At 33.5% G+C, this 12,685-nt stretch overlaps 1 pseudogene; it reads right to left on the bottom strand.

The window, feature by feature from the left end:
- Positions 1-956: 956 nt before the first annotated feature.
- Positions 957-1,069, bottom strand: LOC117934320 (annotated as a pseudogene).
- Positions 1,070-12,685: the final 11,616 nt, after the last annotated feature.

The following is a 12,685-nucleotide window of genomic DNA, read 5'->3' as shown; positions in this document are numbered from 1 at the left end:
ATATTTTCCTTTTGAATTACCTTTTGAGAGTCAAATCTATAACCATTTAAAGAATCTATCAATATTGATGAAAATGGAAAGTTATACTAGCTTTTTGGTTTAGAGAGGCAAATAAGATGCTCATTCTATCATATCTACAACTATTTTAAATAAATTAAACTAAATCTAAAGTCTTTAAGTGGTGTTTGTGTAATGCCTCAATCCCAATTTAGGGGTAAAACCATAATTTAGAAAAAAATTAATAAATTAAATTAATTTAATTTAATAAGGATAGAAAAGGCTTTTGCTTTTAAAAGTTCTAAGCATAAATTAGATTTTCTCTATTTTCTTTATTAAAAAAACCTTTTTACACATAAATCAGAAAATATCAGAGCGTAAGGTTGAAGAATTGAAGGTTTAGAGTTGAAAATCAATTTTTCAAGTAAGATTTTTAACCCTTAAATTATTATTTTAAATTTTTTAATTAGTTTTGAATCGTTAAAAATTCTTTGGAATATTTCAATCGAAATTAGGGTTAGTTTATTTAATTTTTAGATCACAATATTGAAAATTTATGAATATAGGTTGTCTTATTGATGAAAATAGGGAAATTCGAATTTTTTAGATTAATAGATCTAAGTAATGGAATTTACACAAAAATAATAATAATAATAACAAAAAATAGGGTTTACGTGATTTTGGAAGTGTAAAAAGAAATAATATTTTGTAAAAACCCACACTCAAGTAGATATTGTTCGCACCCAAAGGAGCTCTCATGATTTTAAAACGTGTCTACAAAGTTAAAAGGAGCTTATACATATATAATGTCATGAACTTTCTCTCTTATTCGATGTCAAACATCATAAACACCCTTTCATGCAAACACAACGTCCTCGTTATGTCCCATAAGATTATGGAGTCAAACAAACAAACACCCCTCATGAAGCCAAACAAACTCCCACATTGAGGTTGAGGATCAAGTTTGACACCATTTCTTGATTTGTGTGTGTCATCCTTGTGCAAGGGTCATGCTAATCTTCTTTGTATCGTTCTAATTTTATTGGATGTCTCCAAATATATGTTTTGAAATAAAGTGTGGAGATATGATATTTTGTTTTGTAAGTTTGAATTAACTCTAGTTTTTATGGCCCTAGTCAACGGGTTATAATTGTTGACATTTCCAACCCTAGTCAACAAGTTATAATAGTTAATATTATATGACCCTAGTCAACGGGTTATAATTGTTAACCTTTGGTTTTGTTCACCTTAAATGGAGCAAATTTGAAACTAGTAATCGGGCACCATTTATTATATGATAACTAGAGTGAAAATATTTGAAATGTGTTTGATTTGGATTTGATGTGAAAAGGTTTTTATGTATATGAAAATGTTTGGTTGAATAGTTTAAAATGTATTTGCATAATTGAACTCAAACATTTTTATAAAAATGATCATACCTTATATCTTCTATTTGCAAGCATTGAAACTATTTGATTCATGAAACTTTATTAATGTTCCTTATTAGGCTTTGAATTCATTCCCTTTTGTTGATAATTTTTCAAGTACCCTCAGTTTGGGCAAGGTCGAGTGAGGAGTGACGATTAGGAAGGGAATTTAGCTTTATTAGGACATTTGTTTAAACTCTCTTTTATGACTTTGTTTAAATGTCAAAAGTTGATTTCTATTATCTATTGTTTAAGTTTGAAATTGATTAGATGGTAATACTTTAGTTGATATGTTAGTTTAAAGTTGAAATTTGGAGATGTTAGGATTTTGTTCCATTACTCTAAATAGGAATTTAGTAATTGGTGATTTCCAATTACAAAATGAACGTTTATGTTGTTTCCACTTGGAGTCTTTGGGCTTGAAGTGTGAAATGACCGTCATGACATTGGAGTAGGTTTTGGGGCATGACAATTTGTTTTTTTAACTGAATAGAAAAAATAAAAATATTTGTCTTTTTCTATTAAGCCAAAAGTAACCCCTTAATATTAACCAACATAACTAAACTGAACCTATTAATAATAAATTCGCTTTAATTATGTTGGTTCATATGTTACTTTTAGTTGAATAGAGAAAACCAAATATTTTGGCTTTTTTTATTCAACTAAAAAACAACACCACCTTAATTTATCATTCTTATTTTAGGAAACTATGATTCCAAACATTATGCATGAATATTTAATAGATTATCATAATCTTCAATTTAGTTCTTAACAAAATTTCTCATCTTCATGCCATCAAAAGGAATTTACTAGTTTTATTTTTTATTTTTTATTTTCCTTCTTATCTTTGCAATTTTATTAGTATTTGAAAAATGAAAAGAAAGAAGAGGAAAAGTCCTAACCTCATTATTATATTTGTTCACTATGAAGAAAATTGTTTTTATAAAAAAAAATTCTTTTGAAATGATATATTAACATGTTGTCTCAAAATTAGGGATGACAATGAGGTGTTTTCGCGTACTCATTTGATCCATAATGGTACGAGTTTGAGATAAATATAAATGAGTGTATAATAGGTTTGATTTTTTTTAAACTCATGATAGGTTGGGACTTTGGTCCACCCAACCTGGATTATATATAATATTAAATAAAAAATTATTTTTATTGATATATATTTTTTTCATTTTCACATTTTTTTTAAACATTTATAAAATACTATTTTTCATACAAATAAATTTTAGATATTTATTAATATATTGTATTTTCTTAATAGAATTTAAAAATTCTAAAAACACTTATCGAAACTAAATTTAATAAACTTTAAAACATAAATTTAATTAGACTAAGTCACTTAAACTAGTAAACTAAAATTCTCAAAACACTCAAACTAAAAAGAAAGAATTAAAACTAAAATTAATAAACTTCAAAATATGAATTTAATTAGACGAAATCACTTAAACCAATAAATTAAAATTTTAAAAACACCTATGATTAATAAAAATAACTAAAATTAAGAGTTCATTTGATAATGATTTTAGAAAATGTTTCTAATTTTTCTAACACTTGAAATTTTTATCATTTAAGTGTTAAAAATGATAAAAACGTTTTTTAAAATCACTACTAAACACATAATAATAATTCTAACTTTCAATCTAATATTAGGCATCTAACTTACACATCGTTAAGAAAAATCAAAAACTCAAAAAATTAACTTACCTTTTTCGACTAAAAAAATCTAAATGATGCATATTGGACTTCAAGGGGCTGTGAGGAGATGTTCTCTCGGTGATGCCGGTTGTCCCTTCATGTGGAGTGTAGAGAATTCCAGTAAATCCATTATTGATTTACGGAATCCTCCTTGATTGTAGGAGATATAGTTTAGGAGATACGATTTCCATTTGTACTTATCTTTTCTATTTTATCTGTTTATTCAAACTCACTCTATTTTGTATACATCTATATAAATAGAAATCCTCAACCCCACAGAGGGTGGTGGTTTTACAAATATTTTTATGGTATTAGAGCTTTTTTGGATTAACCTCCTCGATCCCCTCATGGTCGATTCTTCCTTCTCTTTCAACACCATGATCCACATGGTTACTATTAAACTCTCATCCACAAATTATCTTCTCTGGCGAAATCAACTTCACCCTCTTCTTTAATGTCAGAATCTCCTTAGCCATGTTGATGGTTCCGTAGTAGTGTCTCCAATCACTATCGCATCTGATTCTTCTTCCTCTCAACTGATTCCTAAATATGTGGAATGGCACCTTCAAGATCAACACCTTATCAGTCTCCTCTTCTTTTCATTGACTGAAGAAGCCATGGCCGAAGTCCTTGGTCTCACCACTACTCGTGATGTCTGGCTTGCTTTGGAAAATTCCTTCAGCCATATTTCCAAGACTCGTGAGCTTCACATCAAAGATGACTTGCAACTCATCAAGCGTGGCACCCGAAGTGTCACTGAATACTCTCGTTCATTTAAGGCTTTACGTGATTGATTACTACTCAAAAAGTGCTATTTGATAGCTTTTAATTAATCCTTTTAAGCACTTTTGAATAGTAGTTAGTGCCTTTTAACCCAATTAGCATGTTAAGGCCCCTTTCAATCAATTCTAATCAAATTGTATAAGTTTTGGTGTTTTTGTTAGTATTTTGATCACCAAAGCATTAGGAGGTTGAGGAGAGATATATGGAATCCTTGGTAAGCAATGGGAAGCTTAGAGAAATGAAGAATCAAAGCCTTGAAGCTCTTTTGCCATAAGCAAAGTGAAATGAAAAGGGGAAGCAAAGAGAAATCAGCCATGGAGCACTCTTGATGACAGTCACTGCAGCTAATTTTGGAGCACTTCCTGATGTCCAATTTATGCATACAATATGTCATTTGAAAGCTTAGGAAGTCAACAATCCAATGTTTCAAACCGTGTGCAATTTGGAGCTGAAATGAGGAAGTTACAGCCTTTGGAAGATAACTGCTCCAAGCTGAAGGAAGGCTTCAGAAAAAGTGCTGCGGAATCAGCACTTTTGTTGCGGAATGGTTTCGCAGCCTTTTAGTACAGTGCTATGGAGTTCCCCTAAAGCTTCATGCCGCGATGGAAGCCAAACACCACAAGATGGAAGTCCAATTTGCAAAGGTGTTGAATCAGCTGGTTGCTATGAAGAAATTTCGCAGCCCTTCTTGTGCACCTGCGAAATTTCGCAGACCTCACCTTTCACCTGCGAAGTGGTCCTGAGTGCTTCCCGATATTTGTAACCGACACTTAGAGATATTTTTCATTAGATTTTTGTTGCCTAAATGCCCAAATTCTCCTTGTAAGTCACCAATGATAGTTTTCCTTAGCTTTTAAGTTGGGAATTTGGCAAAATATCAGGGTAATAGCTATCATTGTGATTTTGGTATAAGGGGAGCCCGAGGAGCCTGTTCGGAGAGAGGGTGCTGGTTGTTGAACTTTTTGTAAGTTTCCAAAGAAAGAAATACAAAGAGCTTTAGCTCTTTACTGCCTTACCTTCTCTCTTTGATTGTGTTTTTCATATATATATAAATTATGCACTCTCTGAGGAGTTTTCCCCAGAGAATGAGTAGCTAAACCTTTTAGTTCCTTGGAGTTAAGGTTGCCGGGAAAGGTTCCAAGTGCAAGAATCAGAAGCTTTGTGGTTTCAGCTAAGAATGAAGAGTAAGTGTGTCCCGTGAATGGTTTCTAATGTTTTTAGTTAACTTAAAACACCTTGGAGTCACCTGGGCCAACACTTGGTAAGGCAAGTGATCTCTAACCATGGAGATGCACTAGTTTACCCCTTGCGAGCCTTTGGTAGGTGACTTGAAGGTAGGATTTTCTAGAATAGCCAACACTTGGTAAGCTTTTGGACTCCTAGGAGACATCCATTAGTTACCTCTTGCGAGCTTTTGACGGGTAATCCAAGGTTAAAGATCACCTTGAATGGTAAAAGCTAAGTGAGAGGCTCAAACCATTGCAAGTTGCATCAGTGAGAGAATTAGAGCTGAAATCCAATTGAGGGATGCATTTATGCAGCACCTGTTAGAGAATTGACTTTATGTTAATTCTATAATGTGAGGAATTGAACCAAGTGACCGGAGCTATGCTTTTGCATGAGGAACCTCCCTTGTATACCTGAATCTCCAAGGAATGCTTTTCTTCTTAAGTTATTTTCATCACTTGTTGTGTTGTTAATCTAAGTCCAAACCTTTTTCAACCAAAGTTTGTGTTTTATTTCTTAAGCTAACCTTGAAATGAAACAACACCAATTCACTTTGAATTGGTATCATTTTCAACTTGAGTACCCTTCCCGGTGGAACGATCCTAGAGCCACTATGCTATAGTAGCTTTGTATTTGCTACCCTAGTTCATGGTGTTATAGGTTATAAATATTGTCGATTACTCTCGCCATCAAGGAACACCAGCTGGACATGAACCAGCTGAGACACCAATTAGGCATGAATCAGTGATCAACTCACTGCAATGGGTTGCTCGATTGATGATACCGACAAAGTTCACTGGTATCTTAGAGGATTGAGCACTGACTTTGCTAATTTTTCTATTGTCCAGATGTCTCTCATCCCATTACTAGCTTTTAAAGACTTGGTTCTCAAAGCTGAAAGCTTTGAGATCTTCCAAAAGTCACTCAGGTCCTTCTCCCCTGTTTCCTCTGCTGCTTTTACTACCACCAAAGTCCATTTTCTCCATCTCGGTGTGGTAGCAACTCCAAGTCCCATCGTTCTCGTGGTGGCTACAATGGAGGCCATGGTCATGGACGTGGTAAACAGGGCTCCTATACCCCTCGATGTCAAATTTGCAAGACTGAAGGCCACACTGTTGATCGTTGTCGGAGCCGTTATGAACGTACCGATCCTACGACACAGCTTGCTGAAGCTTTCAACACATCATGTTCTCTCTCAAATGGTTCGGAGTCCGATTGGTTCACTGATACCGGTGCTTTCGCTCACATGACACCTGACCATTCTCAGTTGGACAAGGTTGAGCCTTATCATGGTAAGGACTACGTAATAGTGGGAAATGGTGCTTCTCTTCCTATCACTCACATTAGTACGCTCTCTCCCTCTTCCAATTTTAAACTTTTGGATGTTCTTGTTGTCCCTCGTCTTACCAAAAACTTGTTGTCTATCAACAAACTAACCTCTGATTTTTCTCTCTCTGTCACTTTTTCTCATGATAATTTTGTTGTACATAATCGAGTAACAGGACTGGCAGTGGCAACCGATAAACGAGAATGTGGTCTTTATGTGCTGGAACACGGCAACTCTGCATTTGTTTCTGTCCTTCAAAATAAAAATTTACATGCTTCCTTTGAATTTTGGCATGCTCTCCTTGGTCATGTAAATTGGTCTATTTTATCTCTCTTGAATAAAAAATGACAATTATTTCTTACCTCTTTGTTGCCTAATCCATCTCTTTGCTCTACCTGTCAACTCGCTAAGAGTCATTGCTTGTTTTTTTCCCAAATAATACTTGATCTAATGTTGCTTTAGGCCTCATTCATTACGATATTTGGGGTCCCGCTCCCATCAAATCTAATTTGGGATTTACCTATTATGTATTATTTATCAATGACTACTCTTAATTTACTTGGTTTTATCCTATGAAATTAAAATCTGACTTTTTTGATATTTTCCTCCAATTTCAAAAATTGGTTGAAAATCAACATTCCACCAAAATCAAGATTTTTCAAAGTGATGGTGGCACCGAATTTACAAGCAATTGGTTTCTATCTCATCTTCGACAATTTGGCATCCACCACCAAATGTCTTGTTCATACACTCCTTCCCAAAATGATAGAGTTGAACGCAAACATCGTCATGTGACGGAAACGAGTCTTGCTTTCCTCTTTCACTCCCACGTTCCTCCTCAGCATTGAGTTGATGCTTTCAGCACAACCACCTATATTATCAACCGGTTGCCTATGTCTGTTCTTGGTGGTCTTTCACATTTTGAAGTTTTATCTGGTAAGCCTCCTAATTATGCGAATTTCCATCTCTTTGGTTGCCGAGTTTACCCATATTTACGTGATTATGCACCTCACAAATTTTCTCCCTGTAGCTTACTGTGTATTTTTCTTGGTTATAGTTCCTCACATAAAGGCTTTCGTTGTTTTGACACTACAACCTCTCGCACATATATTACACAGCATGCTCGATTTGATGAGAATTTTTCCCGTTTTCAAATACTTCCAGTCCTGCTTTTATTTCTGCTATTGGTTTTTCAAATTTTTACGAGCCCTACTCCCTTGAACCACCTTTTAGCACATCATTTCCTACTACTAAGCAAGTCTCTACTACCCCTCCTTGTCATTTTTGTGCAGATGACTCTATTGTTGAGCCTTTGCAGGTTACTTTTTCTGCTACCGAGTCCACGTCTCCTTCAGTTGCAATCTCGCCCGTCCCTATATCTGCTACGGACTTGGCTCATTCTACAGTTCCTATGGACTAGATTCCTGCCACTACTTCATCAGCTCCTTCCAACTCTCATCCCATGATTACTCGTGCCAAATCTGGAATTTTCAAGACACGACATCCTACTCATCTCAACTTTGTGCAGTCTACTCCATTGATTCATGCCCTGCTTGCCACCTCTGAGTCTAAGGGACTTAAATCCGCTACCAAAAACCCAGCTTAGCTTGTTGCCATGGATGATGAAATGAAGGCGCTTCAAATAAATCACACTTGGGATCTTGTTTCTCGACCCTCCAATGCTAATATAGTCGATTCCAAATGGGTTTTTCAGACTAAATTTCTTTCTAATGGATCCATTGAGTGCTTCAAAGCGCGTCTCGTGGCAAAGGGCTACACTCAACTTTCCGGTCTTGATTACATGGACACCTTCAGCCTTGTAGTCAAAGCCTCCACAGTTCGTGTTGTCTTCTCTCTCGCCATGTCTCACAAGTGGCCTTTACGTCAGTTTGACGTCAAAAATGCATTTCTCAATGGCATTCTTCTTGAAACTGTCTACATGGAGCAGCCCTCAGGCTATATTGATCATCACCATCCCCTTCGTGTTTTCAAATTAAAGAAGGCACTCTACGGCATGAAACAAGCACCCCGTGCTCGGTTTCAATGTTTTAGTTCATTTCTACTATGACTTGGTTTTTCTTGCAGTCGTGCAGACACTTCTTTATTTGTCTTTAATCGGCAGGATGATCTTATTTATCGCCTCCTTTACGTTGATGATATCATACTCACTGGGAATAACTCTGCTCTCATCAATCGATTTATTTCCTAGCTACACTCCAAAATTGTTGTCAAGGATTTGGGTCCACTGACTTATTTTCTTGGACTTAAGGAGTCTTCCATTCCAGACGACCTTTTCCTCAGCCAAATTAAATATGCTATTGATGTCTTGGCTCATGCTCAACTACTGGACAACAAACTTGTTACTACTCCCATGATTGTCTCTCAACGACTATCTTCTGAAGGTGCTCCATTTGTCGATCCGACTCTCTATCGTACCTTAGTGGGTGATTTGCAATATTTAACCATTACACGTCCTGATCTTGCTCATTCAGTCAACTTTGTAAGTTAGTTTCTTCATGCACCTACTAACGTTCACTTTCAGGCAGTCAAGCGAATTCTTCGCTACATAAAAGGCACACTTCATTATGGTCTCAAGTTCACTTCATCCTCTTCAATGGGCTTAGTTGCATACTTGGATGTCGATTGAGCTAGCTACCCGGACACTAGACGTTCCACCTCTAGCTACTAGATTTTTCTTGGCAATAATCTTGTCTCTTGGAGTGTCAAGAAACAACCCACAGTTTCTCGTTCAAGCTGTGAATCCGAGTACCATGCTCTTGCCCTTACTGCAGCTGAAGTTTTATGGCTCACTCATCTTCTACGAGATCTTTGGGTTACTTTAAATCACTGGTCTCTTCTTCTTTGTGACAACAAGAGTGCAATTTTTTTGAGCTCCAATCCCATGTCCCATAAGCGCGCCAAGCACATCGACCTCGATTATCATTTTCTCCATGAGCTCATTGTTTCTGGCACCCTTCGTCTTCAACATGTTCTGTCCCACTTACAACTGGTCGACATCTTCACCAAGAGTGTCTCACGGGATCTTATGTCTTCTTTCGATCCAAGCTTCGAGTTTGTGTTAATCCCACTCTTAGCTTGCGGGGGGCTGTAGAGAATTCCAATAAATCTATTATTGATTTACGGAATCCTCATTGATTGTAGGAGATATAGTTTAGGAGATATGATTTCCATTTGTACTTATCTTTCCTATTTTATTTGTATATTCAAACTCACTCTGTTTTGTATATGTCTATATAAATGGAAATCCTCAACCCCACAGAGGGTGGTGGTTTTACAAATATTTTTTATGGAGAATCCCAACGTTTTATGCCTACCATCCATATGAGAAATCCCATCTGATATGCGCTTTCTCCTCATATTTTCCATGAGAATAGTGTTCTCCTTCTAACCATGAAAAATGATGACAATCAACAATCTCATCATGTTCTCCTTCCAACCAAGAATTTGATGGTGCATGTTCAAGAAGAATTCTGGTGTGCATTTCCTTCTCAGAAAAAACTAATGGATGCCTCTTTTGGTAGCGTTGACCCCCATATTGGTGCATCATCTCCAGTACTGAATGTGTGAATCCTCCCCTTAGCATGAGGGGGCTATGTATTCTCTTTATACATGTGCAAGTTGCCTTCTTTTTATTTGGAAAGTGTGTGGCTTCCCCAATCTCAATGGTGCATAGCTTTTTCTAGTATGGAAGGTGTGGTTACCACGATATTTCCTTATTAAAAATTTAGACTAAAAGAGAACCCAGATTCACTGTCAGTCCATGAGTAGCTTGTAAGTGCGTTGAATTTCAATGTCTATCGCAACTCGTTAAGGCGCCCAGTTTCAGCCCATGTGCGGTCCATGAGTGCATCAAAAAATAGCCACAAAAACAACCCAAAAAAAGCTTTAATATGATATGGTAAAGACAACACCAACTGTAGCCTCAAAACCAACCATTTATAAACTTCAAAACTACACATAAATCATAATTCTCCAAAATCATAGTAGCCCTTCCCATAAATTCTCCAATGCATAGCCACTAGATTCATGCAAGAAAAATAAAAAATAAAAATCAAAGGAAAGATCATGTCATTGAAAATAAAAGATAAAATTATACTATTAAAAAAAAAATATGCCACTCTCTTGCAAATTAAAAGTCAACATTAGTCTCAAGTAAATTTTTCAAAATAAATAAATGAAACAAACAAAAATATAAAAAAAAATTAAATACATGCAATCAAAATCCAAATATTAAACTAATGTGAGTATCAAACTCACATGACTAAATATCGAAAGACCATCTCATGCAATAAAAATAATCGAAATCAAGTCCAAAACTCTCCTAGGCCCAAAACCTAGCAATGGAATTCAAGAAAAAGCCTAAGTGAATAAAGTTTAAGAAAGTGTCTAAGTAGAACTTATTCTTAAAAAGATCTAACCAAACTTAAAAAGTGCATTAGTGAACTAAGTGGAAAATGATTTAAGTGAAACCTAAATTAAAACAAAATGATCAAATGACCTAAGCCTGAGATGATCTAAGTGGAAACACATCTATGTGAAGAAACCTAAACTAAACTCGAGGTTGCCAATGTCATAATGTAGGTTCAAATGAATCCCTAACCAAATAAAAAGAATAAAATTTAACTTTTTTGAGATTAATTACATATATTAAATTAAAAGAAATGAAATAATATAGTAAAAAAAGGATCAAATAAATATGGACATAATTTTAGTTTCAAAGGCTTGCTTTTCTCATTGTTAGAGAAGGTGAAATTACTAATCTTATATAAGTACACATTATAGAGAGTTAAAAAATAATAATAAGAAAAAAAAATCATGTAAAATATTCTATTACTTGTGGTTTAACTAGTTGGAAAAAGGGAACAGTGACATTGGTTTAGACCATTTGAATTTGTTAGGAAAAGGGCAAAACAATCTATGTTGTTTTGTGTGAATTATAAGGGATTAATTCAAATCAATCAACTGGAATATATATATAAATTAAAAGTTTTACTCTTTCACATTTTTTTATTCAAATTAAGTTTTTGTAGAATCAAGATGTTTTAAAACTAAATAATTTTAAGTAAAATTTTATTTTCATGTACTTGGCTTAAATATAAAATAAAAATTTATAATTTTTTATCTAAAATTTTATTTGACAATTCAAGTATGAAAAGTTTTTAGAGGAGTTCTTGAAAAAGTTCTCAATTATTTTAAGAAATTAAAGTTTATTGTAAAAAATAATTTTCTCGACTTCTTTCCATAAAATTATTATACACTTATATATAATATAAAACTTTTGAAAGTATTCATCATCTTTGCAGTTATTGCTTAAAACACTAAAAAAAATTATCGGACCCATATTAAATTTATTTTGAAAAATAATTTATTTATTTTCAAAATAAATAAATAAAATTATTTTTTACAAGTTCATGAAATGCTTTTTGTATATTTGAAAAGTGAATAAAAACTACTTTTAATAACTGTTATCAATCAATAGGATAGTCTCCCTTCGCACTTTCATAAATACCATTTCAAAGAACTTCCATAGATGCTCTACACAAATTTTTCTAATGAAACCTTTATAAAATAGCTTATTAAATTGGTCATTAAGGTAATAACTAACTAATGATGATGATTATTTTTGACATAGGGCAGGTTTGTTTTTTAGTTGTTTACTTAAAATAATTTGCTTTCAAACTTTTTCGATTGTCTTTTTTTTTTTCTCTCAACTAATTATAAATTTTTTGTTGAATAGAAAAATCAAAATATTTTATTTTTTCTAAATAAAAAAAGTAATATATTGATTTTTTAAATATTTAATATAAATAAAATATTACAAAAACAAACAACTTAATACTTAACATTATTTATTTTTAACTTTTCATTTCTATTTAAAACTAAATAAAACAAACAGACGCCACCTTATTTTTAAACTTTAAAATGCTTATATATTTTAAAATGTGGAAAACCGTATTTATCACATTAATTTTCATGAAATATTTCTAAAACCATGTTAGTAAATATGAGTTCAATTCTTAATTTTTAGTTATGAAATTTATGCTTGATTCCCAAAAAGTATTACAAAAAGAAAATAATGTTAAAAAAAATGTTTTCTTATATTTAGTTACATGATAAAAATATATGAAAGAAAATCAAATACAATTAGAATTAGTTAAAAAAAAATCATTTTAAAATTATTTGATAGTTATATATG

The sequence above is a fragment of the Vitis riparia genome, chromosome 16, assembly GCF_004353265.1.
Source record: "Vitis riparia cultivar Riparia Gloire de Montpellier isolate 1030 chromosome 16, EGFV_Vit.rip_1.0, whole genome shotgun sequence".
Lineage (NCBI taxonomy): Eukaryota > Viridiplantae > Streptophyta > Magnoliopsida > Vitales > Vitaceae > Vitis > Vitis riparia.
The sequence above is the reverse complement of the archived record's forward strand: the minus strand, read 5'-3'. Positions and strand labels throughout refer to the sequence as shown.